Here is a 5622-nt window from a genome sequence, read left to right as displayed (position 1 = left end):
GCGGATTTTTGGTATCCAGGGGTTGGTATGTATTATTTGCTACTGCAGCTAATGGAATGAATTTGCTTTGCAAGCCCAGTTGTCTTTTAGTTATTTTCTGCATGGGTCTCCTCCTGAACCTGTGGGTCTCCTCCTGAACAACCACCAGGGACCTACAGGACACTCCTACTCTGATGTCAATAAATTCTGAGAAGAGGTTTAAATATGTCAAATAAAGTGGAGTAATGTTTAGCCTGTGAGTTTCAGCAAAGTATTGAATATGTCTTAGTTCCATGGATACAAACTAGTAAGTCAGATTGCTGGGAGTGCAGGTATTAAGGAAGTGATTCCCTACACACCCAACACTGAAACAAAGTATTGCTTTCTTTCTAACCCTGAGCTGGCAGCAGGGATCAGGCCCTGCTTGGTAACCTTTCATTTTGGCAACTTCTGTTAGCAGGTAAGAAAGGTCCCAATGAAACCTTTTCCAGCTGTTTCCCTCTGGTTTCTCTTCTTAGGCTCCAGAGCTCTTTGCTGCAGGTGTCCTGGGTGTGTGCAGAGCAGAGGAGCCCCACAGAGCCCTTGGTTCCCCACAAGTTGTCCTGCCTTGTTCCCAGGTGTGCCCAGCTGTGGCAGGAGGAAGAGCCCGCAGCGCAGAGGGCACCGTGCCCTGCCCAGCCGGGGCTCCCTGGCACAGAGCAGCAGCAGCGCCAGCGCCGTTCAACCCGCTCCTGCCTTGCCTTCCCCTGGCACACAGAAGCCTCTGGAAATCAGCACCTCCAGTCACATTCCCAGCTTGGAGCAGCTGCTGCTGCTGGGCAGATGCTGCCAGTGTGAGTGCTTCCAAAGGGGACTAAAGGCAGAGATGTACATGCACAGGAGCCCTGGGCATGTCCGATAAACATGCAAATATATGGGGAGATTTGTTAGCAATTATTTCAGCTGTTCTGCCAACAGTGGCTTCTCTCCTGGCTCTGTGTGTTACAGATGAGTAACGTAATGGTTGGCTCTCACAATTAAGAGATAGATATTATATGGATGTAAAAATATAAAGTGATGTTATCGTAATATATCCTCCCATTGTCCTCTTTCCCCTCCCCCTTGTAATAACCTTGGTAGTCAGGGCATTTGGGGAGGGCTGGCTTGTGACCAGGAGGCGAGGTGTAAAACACCTGACCTCCAATCAAGATGTAAGAAAGTAATCTCCAGCAATGGATAGCAGAGAAAGAGTTGACTGACCAAACTTTTGGTGGGGCTAAGGCTATCAAAGGCAGAGTATCTCTTTTGTAGATGAGGATGTGGCTGCAAGTCACAGAGACTGCCAGTTCTGAACATTTTTCCTTGTTCAGTCCTTTGTTAAGGTTTAATAAACCTTTAAAATGTTCAAAGTGAGAGTCGTTTCTCACATGTGCAATGCTGTGGGCCATTTTCTCGATCTGGTTTCCTTTACATGGGTCCCATCTGAGTGCTCACTTGGGCTACAGGCTGTAGGTGCTTGGGGCACTCTTGGAGTTGCTCTTGGATCCCTTGAACAATGGGGTTTGGCCCAGGAGGGCAATTTGTGCTGCTTTGTGGCAGAGGAGAACTTCCCAGGCTATTTTGTGTTTGCTGTGGGGAAGGTTGGTTATTGCTTTGCATAAAGTCACAGACCAGCATGGAGCGTTTGCTTTGTGATGTCAGGGCATGGTTGCCACGTCACAGTGGTGACATGAGAAGGTTGCCTTGGTGCACGGAAGGCCTCAGTGTCAGAGCAGCCCTAGGGCTTGCTCAGAGCAGGAGCACCCTGCGCCTTGAGGCATTTGTCAGTGGGCAGCTGCACACTGACAGGAGCCTTGTTTGTTCTAGTGTTGGAGCACAGTGTGCAAACTTGCACGGCAGTGCTACAATGATTCAGCAGCTTGCTGCTGCAGTGGTTACTGTTTATGGCGTGACTTATTCCGGCTATTTTCTGACTCACCTGGCACGTAAGTAGAGATTTCCCCTCTACTTAGGTTAGGGTGTAACATAACCTGGCTTTTGTATGTCTTCCTGCTCCTTCTTAGTGACTGAGCTGATTTAGAAACAGAAAGAGCATTAGGATGCCACTGGTTTAATAAAGCTCCTGTCAATTTGTTCAGCTAAAAAGGGGGTGTCTGTAGCCACAGGGGCAGCATTGCCAGGGAACCTGCAGGGGTTCCTTTCCCTCCCTGGGAGAGTCTGTGGCAACAGGGTCTGTCATTTCCTCAATTTGCTGGGACAAACAAGACAGCTTTGAAACTGTAGACTGGGAGAACTTCTCGGAAGGCCTTCTAAAAACTCTGTTGTTCCCAGTTGCAGTTGTTCCCAGAATTCAGGGAAAGCTTCTTTCTTTCTAAATTTGGTCATGAAAGAATTTGATTGTCTAACTTGACCCTTTACCTAGTGCTAAAAGAGTGATTCCCTTTGCAAAGAAGTGCAAACTCCAAACCAGTGAGTGTCTCCTCCTGACCCCTGCAGCTGCTGCTGTGCTGTTTCACAATAGAACAGCCAAAGCTCAGAGGAATTTTGGGGAAGCTTTACTGGGCAACTGTTTACAGCAAGTTAATGAGAATTAGTGCATGCAACTGATTTTTTTTAAAAAGCACCTGAAGGAGAGGATTTTAGAAGCTATTTTAAGTGTTTACTAGAACAGGAATATTGAGTGTTAAAGAAGAATTTGTATTTTCTTGATCGTGTTTGTATTCTTTTGCTGACTAAAGAGGTTGAAGTGTAGGCACAAGCAAGAACATTGTCCTGATCTCTTGGTGGCTTTGTGAATGAAATGTGTCTCCTGGAGGGATGTGAAAGGGAAAATAAGCTCTGTTTGGATTGACCTCTTGTGTGGGATTCACCAGGCCAGGAACTTTTCTCACAGCATCTGATTCATTTTCCCTGCCCACTACAGGTCACATAAAACATGTATTCAGTGGAGCTGCTCCTGAGGTGAGTGAGAAAGGAAGATTTCATGTTCCTCCTATTTAAAAATTCCGGAGCGAGCTGTCACCTTGACTAGACACAGAAGAGTATAGAGGGCCAGCAAGGACGGCCAAAAGAAAATCCAGAGAGAAACGCCCAAAGAAAATAATTCCCATGACTTCAACAACAACAACAACAACAACAACAACAACAACAACAAAAAGGAGTGGATATTTCCTAATTTCAATCTCAGAAATCTAAAGAAAGAGAACTGAAGAATTTCCATAGATGCCCATATGACAGTGCTCAGCACAAGGGCTGCTGCCCTGCCAAACCTGCCCTCAGTGCATCCAAGTGCTTTAGACACTGGAGTGGCTCACTTGCATCCTGGGGCTTGTAGGTGTTTTTGGTATGCCAGGAGGAGAAGCCCTCTTCTTTTTGTCTTTCTCCAGCCAGCAAGGGGGCTTCTGCACAACATCTCCTGCCCTTTTCCAGCACTGGATGGGATTCTGCCCAGTTCTGGTTTTCCCTGTCTGCAGCAGCAATAGCAACAATGTTGCTGGCTCTTTCCTACTTGTCCATTTCTGAGCTTGCAAGAAATGAAAGTTCTGTTTTACAGCTACAATGTTGCTTGCTGATAGCAGCCAGGAAGGAATATCAAATTCATAGCCATATAGTGTTGAACTGGCCCATTTTAATTAATTAATTACTCCCACCCAAAAGTGATCCACTTCACACCCCAGGGGTTTTTTATTTCTTGGCAAACCCTTGTCTGGAGAGAGCACATCCCCTGAAGCAGCAGTCATCCTGGCTGGTGTGCAGGGGACAGTCTACAACAGCAGGTGCTGTTGCTCTTTCAAAAGCTGACATGCCTTTCCTTAGAAAGGTCCTGCTCTGCAAGTGTTGCAGCAGCAAGCTCTTCCTCTCAGTGGCACTGTCTTCTGCCATTACTCCCCATTCCCCTGGCGAAAGGGAATCTTTTAGAGCGGTTTCCTTTCTTTTGTGATGAAATCACATCACTTAGTTTTGCTCTCCTGTTTCTGTTTTCTCTCTCAGTGCCTGAGAGGACTGGATTTTCTTCACTCAAACCACATGATCCACCGAGGTCTGAAGAGCTGCAACATCCTTCTCGGAACCAATGGCTCTGTCAAGCTGGGTCAGTGTATTCTTGGTCAAGTGCAGCATTCCAGGGATGTGGGTGTGGGGCTGCTTGGAGTGACTGCCAGCTCCCCAGAAATGGTGCTGGTGGCAGTGCAGGGACCCCTCTGTGAGCTGGTGACATGGTTGCAATGTGCACAGAGGCATGACAAGGAACCACAAGCAGTCAACAGTGGCATTGGCTTGTGTGTCCTTTCAAGAGGGAGGGAGCTACAAGTCTAAAGCTTCAGATAAAAAGGCTACTGATGGAGGTAGTGTAAAAAAATGATGAGGTTTTTTTGAAATGGAAAATTCCTTATTTCCTTGTGTTATAAATAAAAAATGAAAAATAGCCAATTTTGATAAAAAAATTAAAAATAAAATTTATTTCGCGACCGTAATACATTCCCGACAGCCACCAATCAATCAGACAGCGTACCACCCCCGGGAGGTGAGCCGGGTGGACGTGAGATTGGTCTCGCTAGCACCAAATTCTCCTTGCCCACACTGGCTGCTCCAAGGTAGCAGTTCTTATTCGATTTTGCCGCGGCAGAGTCTCTTTGTCTCCTTCTAAGTTCTGCATATTCAAGTTGGTTTCATTCTTCGGTTCGGGCTGCACAAAACCTTCGTCTGGGAATAGAATAATACATTTCCTCGATTCCCGGAATCTGGCATTCAGATGGAAGGTGTTGATGGCTTTGGTCATCTCAGATAGGTACCTCGTCTGGGGCATCATCGCTTGGGCATCACTGGGTGCATGCTTCTGTGAATGCCCATCTCCTGTGCAGCCCAGGTTGTATTTTGCATGTAAATGTGGGGATGCCACTCGGCCCATCTGCCATGGTTTCGCCATCCTGGGGAAGATGTGTACCGGCCGTTTATTTTACACATATATATTTCATACATCTTTTATTTCCACAAATTACTAACCATATTTCTAACACTTGGTAAAGCCCTGAGGAAATAGAGCAGGGACAGATTTCCAGCAGATGACACAGTGCATTCTTAGACTGAGAGTGGGAAATTTTTTTGCTTAGTTTCCTAAATGGAGCTGGCTTTGATGGTTTGTTGTTTTCTCCACAGCTGACTTTGGCCTCTTTGCTCAGCTCACTCCTGAGCAGAGTAGACAAAGCTCCGTGGCCAGCACTTCTGGGTGGATGGCGCCTGAAGTGGTGACAGGTCAACCATATGGCCCCAAAGTGGACATATGGTCTTTTGGAATCGTGGGCATTGAAATGGTGGAACGCGAAGCTCCTTACTGGAAAGAAACTTCTGGCATGGTAAGAAGCAAATACTGACTGATCCCTCTGTCTTTCTCACCTGTCCCGTGTCCTGTGTGCCACTGGACAAAATCCCATTGCCATCTGCTGGCACCACTTCCACCAAGATCACCTCCTAAAAATGTCCCTGCAGCACATCAGCATCTGCTGTAGCTTTGGTTGCATGAGAAGGGAAGTGGCAGTTCAGAAACCTAAGCAGTTCAGACACATAACCAGTTCAGGAACCTGATATTTAGGCCTCCAGCCATGCCTGGCATTTCTCATTTGCTTTTTGAACAGTGTTGCAGCTCTGTCTTTGAAGGACAAAAAATTT

The 5622-nt window shown here is 46.7% G+C and overlaps 1 long non-coding RNA gene across 1 annotated transcript; it reads left to right on the top strand.

The window, feature by feature from the left end:
• Positions 1-824: 824 nt before the first annotated feature.
• Positions 825-5531, top strand: LOC135292160 (uncharacterized). Its single transcript, XR_010354670.1, has 4 exons — positions 825-1943; positions 2882-2919; positions 3949-4048; positions 5113-5531. It is a non-coding gene; the product is annotated as an uncharacterized LOC135292160 (long non-coding RNA).
• Positions 5532-5622: the final 91 nt, after the last annotated feature.

This window comes from Passer domesticus, unplaced genomic scaffold (assembly GCF_036417665.1).
Source record: "Passer domesticus isolate bPasDom1 unplaced genomic scaffold, bPasDom1.hap1 HAP1_SCAFFOLD_222, whole genome shotgun sequence".
NCBI classification, from domain to species: Eukaryota; Metazoa; Chordata; class Aves; order Passeriformes; family Passeridae; genus Passer; species Passer domesticus.
This window is presented reverse-complemented; position numbering and strand designations above follow the sequence as displayed.